We start from the raw sequence: 23,395 nt of genomic DNA on the forward strand, positions 1-23,395 counted from the left end.
TTAAGACTTTGTCATCATCTATAAATTGGTGTAAATGAATTATTATATTAGGTGTTATCCCAACAGCTGGTCATAGTCTGGAAATGTCTCCTAACAATTTTTGGATATCATAAAGAGTCCACAATTGGTCTTTCCTGATTTGCGCCTTTTGTGTTCTAATTTTCTGTAAACCTATTTTATAATCTAGGTAATTGACAGAATCTCCTCTTTGTATATTTTCAAGAGCAATTGTAATCCCCATTTAGACAAAACTTTCTTTACTTCTTTAAACATTCTTTCTAAGGAATCTGCGTTTGAATCAGATCGAAAAATGTTATCCATGTAATGGTAAATTATAGATTTAGGAAATTGTTTATATATTATTTTCAATGGCTGACTTACAAAATATTGGCATAAGGTAAAGGCTATTAAGCATTCCCTGTGGGAGGACAGTCTATTGATAACTCCTAGTAGGGTGAGAATTATTATAAGTAGGCACTGTGAAGGCATACTCTTCTCTGTCCTTTTCTTGTAAAGGTATAGTGAAGAAACAATCTTTTAAATAAATAGCTATGAGAGGCCATCCTTTAGGTAATAGGAAAGGCAAAGGAATTCCAGATTGTGGAGGGCCCATAGGTTGAATTACCTTGTTGGCAGCTCTTAGATCTGTCATCATTCTCTTTTTACCAGATTTCTTTTTAACAATAAATATAGAAGAATTCCAAGAGCTGGTTGATTCTTCAATATGGTGAGCATCTAGTTGCTCCTGTACCATCTGTCCTAAAGCCTGCAGTTTCTCTTCTGTAAAAGGCCATTTTTTAACCATATTGTTTCTCAGTTAACTATTGTAAAAGTGGGGCTGTTGGTACCTCTAAATGTTTGCTAATTACTTTGTGTTCTTCTACAGACTGAATGACTGGTGACCTTTGTTTATAGTTCCTTATAATTTCCTTCCCAGAATCAGGAATTCTTGGGACTGCATAAATGTTAATCTGGGTATTCCATTGCTGAAATATGTTACAATCCCATAAATTTATTGTGATAATAGCCTCATATGGCCTCAGATTTCCTCTCTGTCCTTCTTGTCCTATGAATTCAATCCATCTCATGCTTTGTTTCACTTAAGCTAGAGTTCTAAATTGAACATCTGCCTCTTAAAGAGGCTAATTTGGATGCCATGATTCTTGATTAATGAAAGTCACATCCACACCTCAATTACAATGTTATTTATAAGTATTGTTAGCTTTGGTCTTTGATCATTTACAGAAATATGCCAAAATATACATTTCCTATTTCCAACTAGAGCATTTGATTCATCCTCTATGTCTATTTTATCAGCCAGAATAGTATTTTTACTTTTTTTACAGAAGACACTAGATATTTTAACTTTTCTGGTGAGATATGTTCTCCACAGTGACTGGGAAAGACTATATTTGACATGACAGTCTGCAAGAGAACCTCCCCCAAGGAATTTCACAAAATGGTATCAGGTTGCCTTATCTGTCTTTTGTTGGTCTACATTCATTGGTCCAGCATTGGCTTTTGCCACATCTTCTTCATAGTTCAAAAGATTGAGACCTTCTAATTTTGCCATTCCTGAGAAGATATTATTTCTAGGAATTCCTTGCCTACAATCCCTTCTCAGATGTCCTGTTCTACCGCAATTAAAACACTTGGCCTTTTGATGTCTCATACCATTGGAAATTGCTTCTCCTACCCAAGCCTCAGTATGATTATCAAATGTCTCAACATTCATTGTATGCAGGATTCATTCATCGTTGGTACTAATCTGACCTTTAAAGGCCCGAGTACCTTTCTGCATTCTAAGTTGATGTTTTCAAAAGTCAGAGATTCCATAAGTACTCATCTAGCCTCTGGCTCTGTTACTCCTATTTGTATAGCCTTAGTTAATCTTTGTAAAAGTCACTAAAGGATTCTCTCTGACCTTGTTTAACCCTAATATATGATTCAATTCTTTTTTCTATTCTTGAATCCTGTCCTAAACATTTAAGGTTGCTGCATGACATAGGTACAAGGTGTTTTGATTTCATTGTATTGAACCTGATCCCGTGGCCATGACTAATAGCCCTCACCAAAAATTTGATCTTGGAAAACCTCAAATTCCTTTGTTTTTCCTTGTTGTTCTAAAATTTTTGTGTCTTCTCACTAGTAGCATTTCCATAGTAGCTGGGGTTCATCTTAAATAACTGTTGGAACTAATTGAAGCCAATAGTGTGGGATAGCCTTATTGCTGGAAGCCCATGTTTTCACCATTTCCCTAGCAAATGGTGGATGCAAGACATAAGATGCTATTGCTTGCTTAATTTCATTTAGATTGTTCTTATTTATAGGTTGCCATTTACATTCTTTGAACCCTTTTGGGTGTTCAGTACTGAGTGACTCATCAGAGGGGATTACAGGGATGTAACTAAAACCCTGGGTAAGTCATTCCTGACTCTGACATGTACTAGTGAGACTAAATCCTGTCTTTGTACCTTCTCTCCCTGATCATCAGTGCTGATAATTTCCTCAACTGTTTCAAATCTTTTTAACACAAACTTTTGTGAAGTCTGAGGTTTTTAACCTGCATATAGTTCTAGTGTTTTGACTGAGACACCTAGCCTCTGGTCCTTATTCTGTACATATGATTCCAAAGTATAAAATTTTTTCCGGTAAAGACAATGTCTCATTCTTGGACATTATTAGGATGGTGTGCAGCTTGCCTTCCTGGAGAAATACCCTATCTGTTAACCTATCATAACTTTTTAACAGATTGTGATTGTTAAATTGAGCAGTATGAATTCTTTCAGATAATTTCTAAGCACCGTTTGACATGGATTGAATTTGGTCTGTCAAAGTAATGTTATCCTTTTTAATAATATTAATTTTTCAGCTAGCTGTTGATTACTATTCTGTAAAGACTGTATCATCTATAAAAGTGCCTTATTCTTGGCTCTGTTATCAAAGCTATAAGGATATAATATGTAAAAAAACAAAGCTACTTCCAAAAATCAAATAAATGGATATATAAGCAAAAATCAAATAAGCCTTGCAGAATACCATCCATAGTAAAAGCAAAGTAGTTATTGAATTCTTGAATGAAAATACTTTTAGCCGTTGTATAACTTTCAACTTTATTAATTTACTTAGCTCTGTTAGGAAATTTCAGTAAATTGTGGTAGGTGTAATAATCTTTATTGGCCAGCAGGTATCACAGTTGAAGCCACATGGTGGAGAGATGCGACCAGCCATAGAGAGATGGGTGTGACCAGCTGTGATGTAAATAGTCCCAGTTTGGTTCCTGCTTAAATACTGATAAATATGCTTTTCTTGGCATGTTAAGAGCAGTTATTAATGGCAATTAAAGCAATTCTATATACAAAGAGTGTTTTTTTGTTTTTTGTGGTTTTTTTGGTGGCCAGAATATCAAGAAATCCAAAACTTGCTGTCAGTCACAAGCTGCAAATGGGTTGCGTGCAGCCGGCCAACATGACATCACAGAGATCACAGTGGGAAAAAACTCAGGAAGCTGAAGAGGGTGCCGCAGTATGCTGTGGGTGGGAGGCAGTTACAGGAAACTACTTCTGGAAAGTGCAGGCTGGTGGCATCCATGTTGGGGATGTAGGAGAATGTGAGTAGACTAATCCCATACTAGCTCAGAAGTAAATATAATAAAAAGTTCTTTACTTAAGGGGGACTCACAGATTACAGTCCTCTTCACAAATAGGAAACAGGAATTGAATCCAGCATCTAGGCAAGAGAGGAGAGAGGGGTGTGTGCTCACACTTTTTTGATACAAAAGGCCATGCCAAACCTGGTCCAGACTTTCAAAGGCCATTAGCTGAAGGAAGTTTCCCAGCATTGGGGCAACTGAACTAACAGCGCTCTCACTTGTGCTGTAAAGACATTTGATACATTGTATTCACTATCATTAAGGAGGATTATGGTTATCCTATCAGCAAGGATCACCTCCAAAGCTTCTGTGAGCCTGAATAGCCTATACTTACGCTGACTGGCCCTCTCAGGGTGCTTTTGATTCTCAGTGAGCCTGTGAAGTGAGAAATGGCAACCTCAGTCAGCCCAGCCACCTGAACTATGAGAAATAGCCCAGAAGGTGTTTGACGTGAGGAGAGTGAACAAAAGGATATAATCTATTTATCCAACTGTTCCAAATGCCTACAGTTTATTCCGCTTGTTACCACTAAATCAAAAAGATTACACTGTATTTAGCTTAAAAGATGCATTCTTCTCCATCCCTCTGTCTGCATTAACACAAGTATGAACTGTGCATTGTACGCAAACCAGCCAAAGATGATTTTTTTCTGTTTTAGTTTGATCAGGTGAAATACACGTCACCTCTCTTGCAGATTCTCTAGGTTTATTTATGTCTGTAGCCAGGATTTTCAGGGGTTCATCCATGATCAAACCTGATCACTCTCAGTCTTGAAAGAATCCACAGCATTCATTTTATATGGAAACAAAAGCATAACCTCTTCCACAAAGCAATGCATTTTCTGACTTCCATTTTAAAGTTAAGGCATTCCTAAAGTATCTAGACTGATTTAATTCATCAACCTCTCTTATAATTCCATGTCTCTCAGCACCTGCCATTGTTCATCAGTAATCTAAAAATTCAAAGTCAATTAAGACACCATATAGAATCTACACTATCTGTGTATTTTCTATCTTTACATGGCTTATCCTTTTTGTATTACTTTATTCTCTCTTTAAAGAATTTATCTTATTCTTTTCCAATTCAAATTCCCTTGATCTCCTTATGCTGTCTTATTGTTATTGCTAGAACTTCAAGCACTATATTGAAGAGATATGGAGAGAGTGGACAGCCTTGTCTTATTCCTGATTTTAGTGGACTAGCTTTGAGTTTCTCTCCATTAAATTAGATGTTAGTTGTCAGCTTGCTGTATATTGCTTTTATTATATTTAGATATGATCCTTGTATCCCTAATCTCTTGAATACCTTTATCAAAATATTTATCTTATTATTTATAAACTATTTTTATGAATGTCTATAACCATTTTCTTTTCTTTTTTAAACCTATGCACATTTTAAAACATATTTTGCCTTTTTAGAGGTTTTATCTTTCTGAACCTGACTTTTCTAAGAAACTGCAGCATTCTCTGACCATGTGAGACAAATCTTAAACTGCCATGCCAGGTACTGGCATGGTTCAACTTAGCAAATGGAACTGGCAGATGAGGCTGGCAGCTGGTTCCAGTTCACTGTCAAGTGACCAGCACCTCTTCATGCTGAGAAATGACTTCTTTGAGAAATTTCAGTGCTGTGGGAACTCCTTAAGCCAACAACCTTTCAGATACCAGCCCATTTGTGTGCAGAGTCTTATACTATGAATGCAGAAGTGAAGCTTGTGCATTCTCTCTCTCTCTCTCTCTCTCTCTCTCTCTCTCTCTGTCTCTCTCTCTCTCTCTGTCTCTCTCTCTCTCTGTCTCTCTGTCTCCAAAACCTTACTGCAACAGAGCTACCCCTTTGGTAGGCCTGCCACACAGTGATTTGGCGATTTCCAAGGCTCATGAACACATTCCCCATACTGCTTTCTCTGACATGTGGTGACGTGCACAGCTTCCAGTTTGGGTTCCTGGGTCATGGGCTATAGATTCCTAGAGAGTCTGGACACAAAAAACTCTGTGTACAGCATCAATTTAATTGCTCTTAATTTGTCAAGTGATGTGGGATTCCCCTCTGTATGTTGTGAATACCATTGGTTAATAAAGAAACTGTCTTGCCCTGTTATAGGGCAAAAGCGTAGAGCTAGGCAGGGAAAACTAAACTGAATTTTGGGAGAAGAAAGGCAGAGTTTAGAGATGCCACGTAGGTGCCAGAGGGGAAAGATGTATCCACCATCTGGAAACTTGCCAGTAGGCCATGAGCCTCATGATAAAATATAAAATAATACAAATGGGTTAATTTATTATGTAAGAGCTTTGCTAGGAATATGCTATAGTCATTGGTCAAGCAGTTATTTAATTAATAGAGTTTCTGTGTGGTTATTTCAGGAGTCTGAGTGGCCGGGGAATGAACAGGCAGCCTCCTACTACAGTCAAGCAAAGCATATTTGTCAGCATTTCAAGACCCCAATGCAGAATGGAGTAGGACTGTCATGCAACCACTGGTCATGTCTCTCCACTACGTGGGTGCAACCATGACACCTGCTGACCAATAAAGATTATTACACCTACAATTTACTGAACTCTCATAATGGAAGTAACCTTATTTGATTAATAAATAAATAAATAGATTTGAAAGTTATATAATTGCAGAAAATATCACATCCAGGAATTTAATAACCTTTTTGCTTATACTATGGATGGTATTTGGCAAGGCTTATATGATTTTGCAGACACATCCATTCATTTGATATAGGACTTAGCTTTGTTTTTCATATTATATCCCTGAGAAAATGGTCTAATAACAGAGCCAAGAATTATTATACCTACAACAATTTTCTGAAAACCATAATGGAGGTAAGTTAATTTGTTAGCTAAATATTAGATTGATTAGTTAATAAATAAATATCCATGAGGATAACTATATGATTTTCTTTGGGTTTACCTTCTTATTTAGCTTCTCTAGGATCACGAATTACAGGCTCAATGTCCTTTAATTATGGCTAGAACCCATTTATGAGTGAGTACATACCATATTCATCTTTTTGGGTCTGGGTTACCTCATTCAGTAAAGAGTTTTCTATTTCCAACCATTTGCATGCAAAATTCAAGATGTCATTGTTTTACTGCTGAGTAAAACTCTAAAGTGTATATGTTCCACACTTTCTTTAACCATTCTTCTATTGAGGGGCACCTAGGTTGTTTCCAGGTTCTGGCTATTACAAATAGTGCTGCTATAAACATAGTTGAACAAATGCTTTTGTAGTATGATTTGGCAACTCTTGGGTATAATCCCAAGAGTGAAATTTCTGGGTCCTGAGGGAGGTTGACTCCCAGTTTCCTGAGAAACCGCCACACTGATTTCCACAGTGGCTGCATAAGTTTGCATTCCCACCAATAATGGATGAGTGTTCTCCTCACTCCACATCCTCTCCAGCATAGGCTATCATTGGTGTTTTTGAGTTTAGCTATTCTGACAGGTGTAAGATGGTATCTCAAAGTTGTTTTGATTTGCATTTCCCTGATCGCTAAGGAGGTTGAGCATGACCTTAAGTGTCTTTTGGCCATTTGAATTTCATCTGTTGAGAAATCTCTGTTCAGTTCAGTACCCCCATTTTTTAATTGGGTTAATTAGAGTTTTAGTGTCTAGTTTCTTGAGTTCTTTATATATTTTGGAGATCAGACCTTTGTCTGATGCGGGGTTGGTGAAGATCTCCCAACCAGTAGGTTGCCTTTTTGTCTTAATGACTGTGTCTTTTGCTTTACAGAAGTTTCTCAGTTTCAGGAGGTCCCATATATTCATTGTTGTTCTTATTGTCTGTGCTACTGGGGTTCTACCTAGGAAGTGGTCTCCTGTGCCTATGTCTTGTAGACTACTTCCCACACTTTCTCTTCTATCAGGTTCAATATGGTCAGATTAATATTGAGGTCTTGAGTGCATGGGGGTGGGTGGTGGGGTGGGTGTAAGGGGAGATGGGTAGAGAGAAGGGAGAAGGGGAAGATTGCGGAGAGCTTAGGGGAATAGGATGGGTGGGATGGAGGAAGGGTAGATATGGGAGCAGGGAAGTAAATATCTTAATTAAGGGAGCCATTTTAGGATTTGCAAGAGACTTGACTCTAGAGGGGTTCCCAGGTCCACGTAGATATCCCCAGCTTGTTCCTTGGGCAGCAGAGGATAGGGTGCTTGAACTGGCCTTGTCCCATAGTCACACTGATGAATATCTTGCATAGCACCATAGAACCTTCATCTGGCGATGGATGGAGATAGAAACAGAGACCCACATTGGAGCACTTGACTGAGCTCCCAAGGTCCAAATGAGGACCAGAAGGAGGGAAAACATGAGCAAGGAAGTCAGGACCATGAGGGGTGCATCCACTCACTGAGATGGTGGGACTTATCTAATGGGAGCTCACCAAGGCCAGCTGGACTGAGAGTGATGGAGCATGAGATCAAACTGGACTCTCTGAATGTGGCTGTCAATGATGGCTGACTGAGAAGCCAAGGACAATGACACTGGGTTTTGATTCTACTGCATGGACTGGCTTTGTGGAAGCCTGTATTGTTTGGATGCTCACCTTCAAAGACTTGGATGGAGCGGTGAGGACCTTGGACTTCCCACTGGGCAGGGAACCCTTACTGCTCTTAGGGCTGGAGAGGGAGGGATAGGAGAGGAGGAGAGGCAGAGGTGGAAATTTTTAATAAATAAATAAATAAATAAATAAATTTGAAAATTGTAAACCAACCACAAAATAACTGCAGACAACATCACCATCTAAAATTTAACAACCTTTTTGTTTCTACTACAGATGCATTTCTGCAAGAGTTATATTACCTACCTGGTACATATATTTCTTTGGCTACAGTGGTGATTAATTTTGTTCTTCATTTTTATATCCTTAAAGAAGTGGTTTGATAACACAGTCAAGAATAGGAAATTTGAGAAATGACACAGTCTTTATAGACAGGTTTTGAAGGCATGAAGGGGTCATGGAGAGCAGCTGAGGTTTGGTACTATGAGAGGCCAAGAAAGGCCATTTGGTGAAGGTGCAGCCTCAGTGGCAATTGAAGGTGCAGGACTGAAGGGGTCATGCAAAGAAGTTGAGACTTGCCACTTTGAAAATAGCATGAGAGGCTATTTGTGAAAGAAGAACCCAGTTGTAGAAAATGACCCCAACATTTTGAAAATTCTGGTACCACAGGATGGCCACCAGGAAGAGAGCAGCTGTGGAGTGGAGCCAGCCAGAGCCTAGAAGACCAGCTGTGTGCGCTGCAGAGGGCAGAGGGAGAAAAGTGACCTAAGCCCTTTGCAAGAATCCAGAAAATTGTGAGTGGATCCCAGATAATTGGATGGTTGAAATTTTGTTCTGCTTTGACTTGATTGTGCCTGTGCCCTGATATTTCCCTCTTTATGTAAGAAAGTATTTTACTGGAGCCCACAGTTGAGAGACTTGACTTTTAAAAAACTGTATTTGCAAGGAAATTGGCTATTTTAAAGGAACTGATATTTTAATGTGTTTGAATTTGTAAAGATTGTGGAACTTTTAATGTTTTTAAGATCTTGTGGATGAATAAGAAAGGAAGTGTTGTAGCTTAACAGAAGTTGACAAGGAGTCAGTTGTACTGACTGGTTTTGTGTGTCAACTTGATACAAGCTGGAGGCATCAGGGGAAATCAGCTAAGGAAATGTCTCCTTGAGATTCAGCTCTAAGTCATTTTTCTCATTTAGTGATCAGTGAAGGAGGGCTCAACCCATTGTGAGTGGTGCCATCGCGGGGATGCTGGTCCTAGGTTTTATAAGACGTTGGGTTGAGCAATAATGGGAAGCAAGTCAATAAATAACTGCCTCCATGGCTTCTACATCAGCTCCTTCTCTGGGAATCTGTCCTATTTGAGTTCCTGTCCTAACTTCTTTCAATGGTAAACAGCAATGCTGAAGTGTAAGCCAAATAAACTCTTTCCTCCCCAACTTGCTTTTGATCATGGTGTTTCATTGCAGCAAGAGAAACCCTCAGCCAGCCCTCTTGTTTAAGAGCCATCGTAGCCACTGCCATTCTTGTAAAAAGAAACTGACAAGCTCTCTTTGGGATGGGCTCTAATGGTCACAGTTCCATGCTGTGGAAGCCCAGCTGAAAGATACCTCCAACCAGTGCATGTCTAATGCCATTTGACTCAGTATTGAGGCCTTCTTTGAGATAAGCACAGACTGACTTTTGATTAATCCTTGGTCATTAATGCCTGACAATAACCCTGAAGAGTCCAAACATGAATGCCTGGAGATGCTGGATGTCCATCCAAGGTGGGCAACCAGACCTGACAGATACCCCCTAACCATCAGAGATGCACATTTCTACATGATTGGCAGAAATTTCATTCAAGAATTAACCAGGTATGTGGAGGCAGAATTGGTCAAGGGCAGAAAGGTCCAGAGAACAGACATAATTGTCCTGAAACAGACTTTAAGATGGACTAAAGGGCCAGGCAGTGGTGGTGCAAGCCTTTAATCCTAGCACTTGGGAGGCAGAGGCAGGTGGATCTCTGTGAGTTCCAGGTCAGCCTGGTCTACAAGAGTTAGTTTTAGGACAGGCCCCAAAGCTACAGAGAAACCCTGTCTCAAAAAACCAGAAAAAAAAAAGACTAAAGGAAAACAGTGAACATTGACACAGACAGCCAATATGCTTTTGCCATGCTCCATGCTCATAGGCAGATATATAAACAGAGGGACTTAGTCACCTCAAAGGTAAAGATTTTTAAAAATAAGTATAAAATTGTCCAGTTGCTAGAGGCCATGTGGTGCCAAGTGAATTGCCTATCATTCACTGGCCAGGACACCAAAATACAAAGCCCCCAAACTCAGGGTAACAACCAGACAAATTAAGTTGCTAAAGAGGATGATCCCCAGGAATCCAAACCCCAGACTTTTCTGGAACTATCTGTTGTCCCTGAGCCCCACCTGTGCTTTGATAAAGATCTTCCTGAATCAGTTCAGTAGATATCAAGTCATATTCTTGTAACAGGATGGCCGCTTTTTTGTCCCAGCTGCCCAGAATCGAAATAATCACACAGAAACCATGTTCATTAAAATACTGCTTGGCCCATTAGCTCTAACTTATTACTGGCTAAGTCTTACATCTTAATTTAACCCATCTCTATTAATCTGTGTATCACCATGTGACTGTGGCTTACCAGAAAGATTCTAACTGGCATCTGTCTCAGGTGAAGGATCCATGGCTTCTCTTCCTGCCTCTTCTTCCCAGCATTCTGTTTAGTTTTCCCCACCCAGCTTTGTTTTCCTATGGCTCTGCTATAGGCCCAAAGCAGTTCCTTTATTAACCAATGAAAGCAACACATAGACAGAAGGACCTTCTACAGCATATTTTGACTTGGGGGCTTAGGAGAGCCACAACAGATGGTGGATCTAACCTGGCAGAAGAATCTGCATGCCAAAGGCTCTGGGACAAAACGTGCCAACTGCCTTGCATCACTCCATGCACTTGTCACCTAAGAAAATCTCAGATGCCTTTCTAAAACTTTACATTATCTTCATGGGTTTTTCATCTCAAAGCTATTTGACAAAAATATCTTAGTCTAATTTTAAGTACTTTTCAATGTTCTGTTTCAGCTGTGAAGCACTCTGAAACCCATGACCACATATCCCAATATTGAGCTTAAAAGAAACTAAGCTCATTGGACTACTGGTGCTCAAAAATTAAAAATTTTTCTTAATCATTAACCTTTTCTTAATCATTAAGCCACAGTCTATATGGCTCCTCAATAGAAACTTACATGTTGTAACAGTGACACTTCCTTGCTTATATTTTTAACCATGAAAACTGTATCTAAACTGACATTATTATTATCATGTAGATAGTATAGCTTAGGAAGAAATCGTCTTCATAATAATAATGCCCAGTAGAATGAGATGTTTCCCTGAGAGAAACACACTGCATTACAGGCAGTGGGAAGGCCCCCACACACAATCACACCATGCCAGATACCATGACAGCACAGCAATTATGTGAGGACACAGCAGAAGCCAAAGACGTTCCAGGGTCGGTGGTCTTCGGGTCTTACCTGTCAGAGATTGACCTATCAGAGAGTTTCCTCCTGGTGGATTGACACTTTGAAGTTCAGTTGTCATCTTTTGCTCTTCTGACATGGCTACCAGCAAAGACACCCCCCACCACCACCAAAGATTTGACAGGAAAACATAAGTCAAGGAGGAAATGAGGAACATGCCTACTCGATTAAGAGAACCCATTATGCTGTAATGCTAAACATCAGTTTTCCATTTACTGTAAGAGCTGAGTCACTGCTTTTAAGTCTCTTTTCTGGATCCTGGCCTGCCTCAACCTGTAGGCCCATATTTCTATATGGTGTGGGAAAGATTCTGAAGACCTAATCTGCTGACCCAGAGTCTCACAGGACCAGGACCATTGCCAAATTCATGCTAACCACATGATGCACTTGTTCTGTTTCCCTAGCAGTTACTAAGCAATCATTTTGTGCACAAAAAGCTCCGTGTAAGCCACCTTCATAGTGTTCATGTCAGTCCTTGCTCCTGTTTCTATTTCTTCTTTCTCAAGCTGGACAAAGGCTAGTTTGAAGAAATTACCTTGAAATTGTCTTTTTAGATGGATCCTTTTAAATAAAGAGCCAGAAGAAGAAAGCTGGAAGAAAGTAGTCTCCCTTTCAAAAATCTCTTGTCACCCTGGCTCTGCCACTATTGGGATCAGCCGAGTACCAGCACTGCAGAGCATTATAAATACTGTGTTTGACTGTCTCCGGGGCTTTTAAACTTGAGCCAGAAAGTGGAAATATCTACACTACCTCGGTTTAAAGCTCAGAACTGGTTTATTATCTGCACAGGGATGCTACCTGGGGCAATTCTCTCAATGTCTGATGGGGGGCAATTCTCTCAATGTCTGATGGGGGCAATTGCCGTGAGGAAGGCTTCTAGCTGATGCTTAGCAAGGATTGGACTGAAGGGGAGATTGGTCCTGCTTTAAAAACAATGCTCACAATTACTTGAGGTTCTTAATCAACTGTCACTGTTCCCCACTCAATCTCCCCATAGCCCCAGAAGGGAAGTTTTATTATTATTTGGATTAACAAGTGAGTAACTCTGGCTTGGAAATGTCAAATCAAAGAAGCCAAGATTTTGTATTCAGTTAGCAGCAAAGTTCAGTAATGACCCTAGGCACAGTGTCTCCAGGCAGCCTTTGCCTCTGCTCAGTACAATCAGGTGTGTATACAGGAAAAGGAGAGAAAAACATATTAATATCCCACGTTATGTGAAGGCTGGGGAAGAAAGAGAAAGTCCTCAGGAAAAGATGTCTCGAGTGGATCCAAACTCGGGTACATGACCATACCTTATTCACCAGTAGAGAGTCTGGAGAACACAGTCTAGTTGAAGGCTCAGGGCAACTCAGGGTCTGTGCATCTATGTACAGCAGTTTACTGTGGACTAGAGTGATGTCAATAACCTTATCTTGTAATGCACAGTCGGAAGCTGCTCTCGGTCCTTGCTTACCCCTTTGTTTATCTGACTACGCTGCTGCCTCCAAAAGCCAGATAGGAAACACCTTCCAAGGGAGCTTCAGAACCACAGCTTTTCAACGTTTTCTCTTCCCCTGCTAGTTGGATGGATAATTATACCAGCCTTAGTCTCAGAAAATGTTGATGTTGCCTTTGATGGACACTATGTGCGGGTTTTTGGGATGTCATAGCAGGGGACTGTTAATTCCACTGATGGAGAATGAGACCTCAACCACAGTTTAAAGCCGAATTTGAAGTAAGCCTTAATTAAATACTGGCCAAGTGGATGGGTTTTGGCCAGGTACATACCCAGATTCCCGGGAAATGGTCCCAAGTCATGTTTGGAGAGTCTTAAGAAGGAAAGCCCACAATTCTTTGCAATTTCCATCAGCTTCAATCAGGGGCAAGGGTGTATACTCATGTACCTCCAGCCTGCATCACGTCAGGGGCAAACGTGTACACTGATGTACCTCCAGCCTGCATCACGTCAGGGGCAAGTATGTACACTAATGTACCTCCAGCCTGCATCCTGTCATGGGTAAGAGTGTATCCTGACATATTTCCTGTCTATGAAGCTTCCACCCACACGTGTCAAGCACATCTGGTGCAGATGGATCATGGGAACTTGTTTAGGAGAGTGAAAACATGTAGCTGGGTATATCCCACAAGCAAGAGCCTCCAGCATTTCAGGAGCTATGTGTCCTTGAACAAGAGGCTTGTAAATCAGAAGTGTTTTTGGTTCATGGATCTCTACGGCATAGTAATTAAAACATAAAACATAGCTTTGACTCCCACGGGACCCAGTGAAACAGCTTAACAACTATGAGTCTAACTCAAAAGAACTATGTGGATCTGGAATTAGACACTAATATCCCCACTTTCCTGGATCCTCTAGACTCCAGTTGCCCATCACAGTCTGCTGATTTTACACCTTGTTACTTACTGAGCTCCTGCTCCCCTGGCCAATTCAAACAGGTCGTTTGGGCTGCTGATAAGGTCATTGTATTCTAAGTGGGCAGGGGTAGGAATTTCACAGGAGGATATAAATGGCTTGGACTTTGTTGTTTTCAGGACAAATATCTCAAAAAAAGAAAACACAGAGAAATCAACCATCTGTAATCCCATTCTGCCACAAATGCTCTCTCCAGTTTTCTGTTATGCACAAAACATGCACCCTAAAATGCCCCTTTGGGGGTATGTGGTAGTAACAGAATGGTCTGATGTGTTACATGAAAATATTCATCCTTGTCTCTACTCTTTTTGCTCCAACACTGGATGTAAAACATCAGTTATGTTCTGACACAAAGTCTACATGGAACCCAACACAAACATGGCTTCTAACAAAAATCTTGTTGACTTCCTAAATCAAGCATATTTTTATTATCAAAAGAGAAACAGCCCTCTTTAAGTTTCCTTTTCCATAAGCTATTACCTTGCCAGTTTCGTTTAGGTCATGAGGGGTGTGAAGAACTGCCTAGTAATCCTCCTATATATAAATACCTCGCTTATCTGAGAACCCTTAGAACCTCATTGAATTTGGAAGAGACTCTTGGCCCGAATCCCAGTACTATGGAGCTGTCTCCAAGCAACATGAGGTAAAGACTTTCTGTGCTCTGCTCAACCTATTTCTGTACATATTAACATTCTAAAATATAGAGCCTCCGATGACTGGTTCCTAGCATGCTTCCTCCTAACAGAGCCGTCGTGGTGCTGAGAGGTCTCAGTCTGGCCCCTGGAGAAGGTATGGGTAGGAGGAAACAGCAGTGATAGCGTGATAACCACAGGCCTCTGGGGGCTCAGAGGGAAAGAGTCAGTAGATCTAGAATGGTCCTTAGCGATAGCTCTCAGGACGGGCTTATTGAGAGCCTTGGTGGAGAATTCAACCACCACCAACTTAAAGGCCAGCTTGCTGGGATCTCACAAGGGAGGATCAAGCCCTTGACCTTTCCTGGCACCCTAGTTTCTGAGTGGTACAACCAAGCCACTGAAGCCACAAGAAAGTGAAAATGTCAAAGAGATGTAGATAAAGAAGTCCACGTGGGAGATAAAGAACGGAGGGCAGTGTTCCAGAAAGGTGAGGTGAGTTTCTTACCTGTAGCAGTCTGCTTGGAAAAGGCAACATTGCTCTTGAGGAAATAAATAAGAAAGCCCTTTTATTCCAAAGGAGATACCACTCTGTGGATCTTTTTTTAACCTCAGTGGCAATCTCCCAAGGGGACACTTATAGACTGCTCATGAAAGAACAGAGGCCCGGGCCTGCGTGAAGACTGGCAAGCAGACAGATAGAATGCTGACGGCAGAGCATTGGGGAAGGAGAGGAAGCGGGTTGTAATTTGATAATCAGATTAAATCCTAGTGGAAAGGAGAACCTAATTTTAAAGGTATATAGAGAGATAGATACATAGATAGATAGATAGATAGATAGATAGATATTTTTAATTTATATGTATGTGTGTTTGCCTGCATGAGTTTGTGTGTATCACCTGCCTGCAGGTGCCCAGCGAGGCCAGAAGGCATCAGAGTCCCTAGAACTGAGTTACAGGCCACCCGATGTAGGTGCTGGGAAGTGAGCCAGGTCTTCAACGAGAGCAGTAAGTGTTATTAATTACTGAGCCATCTCTCTACTTCCAGCATTTGATAATTACAATAAAATATGAAAATGACATTACTCTAAAATACATTTCCACTATATTCGCTATGCTGAAATTCAGCTTGTGTGGCTTCGGTGTCAGTGTCAACTGGGTTCTTACTGGAAACACAAGTTCCCAGATGACACCCCAGAACTGTGACACCCCAGAACTGCTCACTCAAATGACACCTCAGAACTGCTCACTCAGAAACTCTGGAGTAGGCTCGGCCATCTGAATGTCTGAGGCATCCAGTGCTACATCTGGGACACTAGACTCAAGGCCTGGAAATTCGGATCTTCAGCCTGGGATGCTCCAATGTAGGCCCATATTTCTACGTGGTATGGTGACCAGAATCTCGGGCCACAGTTTGTACCTGCTGCCCAGGAGGTGATCACCTAGCCTGTCGCCATCCCTAACAAAGGGTCAGGCTGTTGTTTTGCTTCTTCTTTGTAGTTTGGAAGATTCCTGAAAAGAGATGTTAGTTCCCTATACGTGACAAAGCTGTCATACAGAGCGGAAAGATGTGACAGAGCAGGCATAGGTAGATTCACCTGGTTACCTAGGAAATAGAATGCTACTAAATTTTCCCCTCAGTTTATGTTTTGGTATATAAGGCTCTTTAGAGAATAAATGCAGAGGAATTTTCAGAATGTGAACTCAAGATTTCATGAGGGATCACTGAAAAACTCCCTTTCAATAAAGCCACGTGAGTTGTCTTTAATCCCACATCTCCCCTCTGGTCGGGATAAATAATGTAAGGTCTGGGCTGGCACCGGACCCCGACACTCCGATTCATAAACCCCACTCCTACTCTTGGTTAGAATGATGACTCTCTTGATATAGTGCAGATCTTGTTTGGGACCGGGGTCTTGTGAAGCTTTTCCCAACTCTAAAGTCAAGTCAACTGATGCAATCATTATGCAAGCCATGTTTATGCAAGCGCATTGTTGAGACTGTATGAGTAGAGCATCCTTGTCAAAACTGGAAGTTCCGCTCACCCTTTCCTTACATTCTCTGAGCCTTAGGTATCATAGCCACCTCAGTCAGGGTTTCTACTGCTGCGATAAAGACTATGGCAAAAAGTCAACTTGGTGGGGGAAGTGTTTATTTCGTTTTACAGCTGTAATTCATCATGAGGGGAAGTCAGAGAGGGAAATCCAGAAAGGAACTTGTTTGCAGGAACTGAAGCAGAAGCCATGGAGGAATGCTGCTTACAGGTTTGCCCCCCATGGCTTGCTCAGTCGATTGCTTATACAACTCGGAACAATCTGCCCAAAGATGGCACCACCCATAATAGGCTGGTCCCTCCCACATCAAACAACTACTAAGAAGATGCTTCATGGGCTAGCCTACTGGTCAATCTTAACGGGAGCATTTTCTCAATTGAGAACCCCACTTCATTAATGACTCTAGTTTTTGAGTCAAGATGGCATAAAACTAACCAAAACAGGAGTTAACTCCTACTGATAGTAATGATATTATTATTTGGATTGAACTTCAGACATTTTGTAATCAAATACTAGTACCATTAAATGAATTGCATTTTTCAAATTGTTATGTAAAATTACTACCTATGATAAGAGAAATAAACACAAAGAAGGAATAAAAACTGGCAGTAGGGATGTCAGGAGAGAAGGTGTTTGGCAACTTACACAACTGGCTTGATTTCCAGTCTACAAAGTGTGCAAAAAAATATCAGTAACTGGGCTCTGTTTTTACAGTGAAGAACCTCATAGAACTCTCATCCACAACAGCCTGCATGAGCTGGGCTGTCACTTTACTTGGATGTTGATTATAGAAGATGCGGACATGCCTGATTTGGAAAGGAGAATCATTGATAAAGATTTACCTGACCCCAACCACAGCTTGAGGATGCTCAACCTCCTGGCCTACGTGAGACACCTGAAAGGTCAGCATGAGGAAGCCCTGCAGAGCCTGAATGAAGCAGAAGCCTTGATCCAGGAAGAGCCATTGGGCAAAAGAAGCCTGGTGACCTGGGGCAACTGTGCCTGGGTGCATTACCACATGGGCAGCTTGGCAGAAGCCCAGACCTACCTGGACAAGGTGGAGAATACTTGCAAGGAATTTGCAAGTCCCTTCCGCTACAGCATGGAGTGTGCCGAGATGCACTGTGAAGAAGGCTGGGCCTTGCTGAAGTGTGGAAAACAGAATTATAGACGAGCCATGGCCTGCTTTGCAAAAGCTCTGGAAGCTGAGCCTGAAAACCCTGAATACAGCACTGGCTTTGCTGTCGCTGCCTATCGCCAGAATTTCAATGACAGTAGTATTTCTCTGGAACCCCTAAGGAAGGCTGTAAGGTTAAATCCGAAAGATCCATACTTAAAGTTCTCCTTGCCCTAAAGCTGCAGAACTTGGGAAAATCAGATGAAGCAATAATGTATGTTGAAGAAGCTCGGGACAACATATCCTCCCAGACCTATGTCTTTGGATATTTGGCCAAATTTTACCAATTGGAAGGTTTTGTGGAGGAAGCGCTCCACTTCCTTGATATAGCCTTGCAGGCAAAACCTTTCTCAGCCTTCTTGCATTACCAGACTGGACGTTGCTATAAGAAACAACTGATCCAAATAAAAAATGCTACAAACATGCAACCTAGAGGTCAGGATAGAGAAAGAGCAGACCAATCGATCCATTTGGCTATGGATCACTTTCAAAAGACTTTAGAACTGAAACCCACATATGAGACAGCTTACCTTCATCTGGCTGAAATGTACATAGAAATTGGCCAATTAGAAGAGGCAGAGGAGAATTTTCAGAAAGTGCTGAGCATGAGGGGCACTGATGCGACCATACAGCAGGACATTCATTACCGCTATGGTCGTTTCCAACTGTATCAGAAGAGATCAGAAGAGACAGCAATCACGCATTTCATAAAGGGTTTGAAAATAGAAGTAACTTCTTCCTACGCCAAAGACAAGCTTCTCAAGGCTTTGAAGCAGCTGGCTGAAAGACGCATTCGCAGGAATTTTCGTGTTGTGGAAGGCTTCGGCCTCCTTGGGTTTGTATACAGACTCAGTGGGGACACAAGCAAGGCTCTGGAATGCTACGAGAAGGCCCTGAGACTCACAGAAACATTGAACCCTGAGTTTTGAAGCACAGCTCACCAAGTAACATTAAGCATTCTCACGGCTCATTATTCTCCTGTGTGTGTGTGTGTGTGTGTGTGTGTAGCTGTTGCCTTAAATGCGCGGAACCAGATGAAGCGAGTTAGAGATGTTTACTTCTCTGTATCCTGCCTTTCTTTTTTTTTGTTTGTTTGGTTTTGTTTATTTAGTTGGTAGGGTTTGTTTTCTTCTTGGAGCCATGTCTGTGATAGGCGCTTCCATCCTCCTATCACACTTGGCTGCACTCCCCGACCATGGCTGATTCCTGCTCTTCTAGACACCTGTGAGCGGCTGGACCAACAAGAACCACTTTCGCTATGAGTGCGCCTTTGAGTCCATGACCTACACCCTCAGCCTTCGAGTACCCTGATCAAAGGACACTTCACCAAAGCAGGCTTATTTTTCATGCTTGACGAATCTCGGATATTCAGCAATATGTGAGAGCAAATTAAATGAACAAGGATGAGCATTATAAAAAGAGGAATTCGGGATTCCCCTACAGTGTTCCACCCAGTCCATAGTTCTGTTCTTATAGGTCCCATGATAGCCATAACGTGCTGGTCAATGAGCTCAAATTTATAATCAACACAACTTTCTATATCAAATTTATATCACATACAATTGTGGTGTGTAGTGGATTTTAATTATATTTTGATAAATAAAGACGGCCTGAAGATCTGAGAGTAAAGCAATCCCAGTGATTAGCCTTACAGACTAGATTATGGCTGCACACACCTTTGATCTCAGTAGCCATAAGGACACAGAATTCAATCCCAGTAGCCCCACTAGTTGCCATAGAAATTGAGTAGTGCATGCCTTTAATCCCAGTGTGACTTGCCTTTGATCCCAGCCCTAGAGAGGAATATAAGATGGAGAGAGACAGCTCTAACACACAGTCTCCTTCTGAGATTCCTGGAAGCAAAAATCGTCATTTCAGACTGAGGCCGAGGTAAAAGCCAGCGACTCGTTGTTTTGCTTTTCAGATCTTCAGGTTGAACCCCAATTTCTGACCCTAAGCTTTCATTTAATCATGCATCAGTGGTAGATGTATGAGGTCTAAATACTTGGCATTTGCATACAGCTAAGAAAACTTTCAAAGTGTTTGGGCATGACAGAGTAAGGTGTCTGTAAATAGTAAATCTATTTGGAATAGGCAAACTAAAATTGGCATAAATAGCTACATGACACTGCTTAAATTACTGAGAGTTGTGTGATATTATCTTTGTTTTTATAACCCTATAACATTCAATAAATCTGCTAATATCACAGAATTTTGAGTGTATTTTGTTTGTGACATTAAGACCCATATTCTATGTTTGTATGAAATCAGAACACAGGAGAAATAACCTACATAGGCTTAACAGGGCCAAGATAAAGAAGCCTTGAATATAGACTCTACTGAATCTTAAAGAATATAGGGTAGGAAGGGGGTAAAATATAAGAAGAATGTCTGAAAAATTCATAAAGGATCATATTATCATCTATCTAATAAAATGCCTATAGTACCTGTAAGTCAATGTATACATACATACATAGTTTAAATAAAAATTTTCCATTTGGGCTAATAATATTCCCTCCCCTCACCAAAAGCCAGAGACAAACAAAATCCCAATACCATACATGAGAAACCCCCTTTGAGTTTTTGGTTAGAGTTGTCTAAGAGAATCCCAGAACATGATAGCACTACTCTGCTGCTCTTGATTGCCCCATGAAGGTGGGAGGTAAATCTCTATTGCTGAAGAGTGGACCAAGCCAAGTAACTAATACAGAGGCACAGACATAATGCACACGTTGTGAGACAGGTTATGAGAAAGTAGGACAAATGCACCTTTAATCTCTAGACACCGAAAGACCACAGCTAGAAAAGCTGTACAGAGAACAAGAGCTTTTCACGAGACATTGCCTCCTGCAAAGTCTACCCAGAAGGTACCAGGTGCCTTTCCAGGTCTTTTCTTTACCCCGTGTTATGATTTTAAACATTGCAGGGAAGAGCACAGGGGCAGGGCCTCCAAAGATGGAGACCAGAGCCCGGGATTTGCATTCCTGACTGTTTGTATAAAGAGTAACAGGAAGCTGAGGTGATATTTATGACCAACTTTTAGGCTCTCTTTGTAAAAAGGGGCATTGACTCAAGTCTGGATACATTCTGCAGGCATGCAGCAACGTGAGGGAGGTAAAAGCTGGGAGTTGGTGGGTGCACGCTCAGCAAGAGGTGTGGCTGGAAAGGCATTCAGTTTACTGTCATCCCGGAGACGCCTGGCATCTGTTTCTTGGGGGAGATAAAAAGGCAGGTGTCTACAAAAAAATATATTGTTATTACCTGTATTGTTTATATCACCAAAGATCAGTGTGCCAGGATGAGGAGCAGGGAGGCTCTTCATTGTGGTATCTTGAAAAACCGGAGGGTGGAAGGTCCTAACTGCTGGACACACCAGTGTCCTGAGTAGGTAGGTGTGCGCTTGAGTCTGGAGAGATGGTACCAGCATGTGTTTCCCATGAGCTTAGCAGCCAAGGGAGGGGTGAGGATTACCGTGAGAGGTCTTGTCCATCGAGGTTCAAAAGACCTAGGAGTTAGTTGTCTGAGGAGTACTGTGTCCCCTGGGGAGAGTGGGGCAGGTTTAGGGGCATTAGGGTCCACTGGTGTGGGGGAAGGGAGACAACTGTCAATGTGTGAACAAAGAAGGAACCTCAGAAAGGAAAGGTAGGGGACATACCCTGCCAGTGGAGGAGTTTGGACTGGGAGGTGATGGTTAAGGAGAAAGGGCCCGCCATAAAGCAGCTCAAAAGGGCTCAGGCCCATAGGGGAACGTGGGGTGGCCCTGAGGTGAGTCAGGGCAGTAGGGAGAAGAGAGGGCCAAGATAACCTGAGTTCAATGGAGAGCTTGATTAGCTGTTGTTTGATGAGCTCATTGGTCCTCTCCACCTTTCCCACTGATTGTGGACAGTAGGGGATGTAGAATTTTTAGGAGATGTTGAGAGCCTTCTGAAACAAGCTCCATGACCCTGGGAGTGAAGGCTGGCCCATTGTCCATCTGTATGGTTCATGGGACACAACACTGAGGAATGATGTGGTCCAGGAGTACCTGAGTCACCATATCTGTCATTTCTCTGGAGGCTGGAAACACTTCTATCCGTCCTGTAAAAGTGTCCACAAGTGTTAAGAGATAACAGAGCTTTTTTATGAGTAGGTTTATGGGTGAAATCAACCTGCCAATCTTCGCCTGGTTGGTGTCTGTGAAGTTGGTGTAGAGACTGACCTATGTGGAGAGCGCCTTGTAGGTTGGCCTGGTCACATGTCTGGCAGGAGGAATGAACCTGTAAAATATGATCTCAGAGATGGGTGGGATCAAAAAGGGGCTCCAAGAAGCTTAACAAAGCTTTGGGGCCCATGTGTAAGGTCTGGTGAATGTCTGAAATGATTGACAATGCCTGGTCTTGAGGAAGGATGAGACAGTTATTTAAATAGAACCATCCATCCTTTGTGGCCACCCTTTTTATAAGGTTGTCCCTCTCTTTAGATTGGTAACGATGTTGATAGGAGGGAGTTAAGAACAAATATGTCCTGTAGAGTTCGAAGAACTGGAGGCCAGCCCCCGGGCTACTGAGTCAGCCTTGGCATTGCCTAAGGCCACTGGATCCTTAGAGGATTGGTGTCCCCAACACTGAATAATGGCTACTTCTGCAGGGCACTGGAGCGTCTCCAAAAGATTGGCTATAAGGGGTCCATTAACTCTGGGAGTGCCCTTGGTAGTAAGAAAGCCCCTTTCCTTCCAGAGTGCAGAATGAGTGTGGGCTATCAAAAAGGCATATTTAAAGTCAGTGTAACTACTAACAGGTTGGCCCTTAGCTATTTGAAGTGCCTTAGTCAAGGCAATTATTTCAGCCTTTTGTGAGAAGGCTCCCATTGGCAGGTGGGTCACTTCGGCTATGTCAATGGGAGTGAGCACGGCATAGGCTGCCTGGCCGGACCTCCAAGATGTTAAGAATATTTCCTAACAGGAGCTCTTTGCTGACACAAAAGTCCCAATCAAGCCAAATCAAAACAAACCAAATTAAAAGTTGCCCAGGTTTAACTGGGCTCCTGTGCTCTCCGGTGGCCCTGAAGGGAACTGGAAAGTCACAACGTGACCACCAGGGAAAAAGAGGGAAAACCATGTGTTTATTTTTTGCTTAGCAGTTTAAGTAGCCTGGGGGAGTGGCCTTGACCTTTGCTGGGGAGTGGTCAAAAATAGGAGGGCTACCTTGATCCTCCTTGTGGAGGGGTCAAGGTTTGGTGACCTACCTTGACCCTCTCAGGGAGGGGTCTAGATGCAAGGGACACAGGGGTGGGGCCTCCAAAGATGGAGGCCAGAGAGCGGGATTTACACTACCTTCTAGAGAAGGAAGGCTTCCTTTGACCACACACACACACACACACACACACACACGTACACACACACACACACACAGAGAGAGAGAGAGAGAGAGAGAGAGAGCTTCCC

At 41.9% G+C, this 23,395-nt stretch overlaps 1 long non-coding RNA gene and 2 pseudogenes across 3 annotated transcripts in view; 2 read left to right on the plus strand and 1 right to left on the minus strand.

Moving 5' to 3' along the window:
* The window catches only part of LOC148121329 (antiviral innate immune response effector IFIT1-like), an 89,381-nt pseudogene that overhangs the window by 41,135 nt on the left and 24,851 nt on the right, over positions 1–23,395 (plus strand). The window lies entirely within an intron of this gene.
* Positions 14,598–20,185, plus strand: LOC148121331 (antiviral innate immune response effector IFIT1-like; annotated as a pseudogene). The gene is made up of 2 exons (XR_015738355.1): positions 14,598–14,754; positions 17,511–20,185. The product of XR_015738355.1 is annotated as an antiviral innate immune response effector IFIT1-like (transcript).
* The window catches only part of LOC148121332 (uncharacterized), a 138,275-nt gene continuing 136,114 nt past the window's right edge, over positions 21,235–23,395 (minus strand). The window contains exon 2 of the long non-coding RNA XR_015738362.1: positions 21,235–22,229. This is a non-coding gene — a long non-coding RNA (uncharacterized LOC148121332). The remainder of the gene's footprint in view (positions 22,230–23,395) is intronic.

Source organism: Myodes glareolus, chromosome 7 (genome assembly GCF_982192425.1).
Source record: "Myodes glareolus chromosome 7, mMyoGla1.1, whole genome shotgun sequence".
NCBI lineage: Eukaryota > Metazoa > Chordata > Mammalia > Rodentia > Cricetidae > Myodes > Myodes glareolus.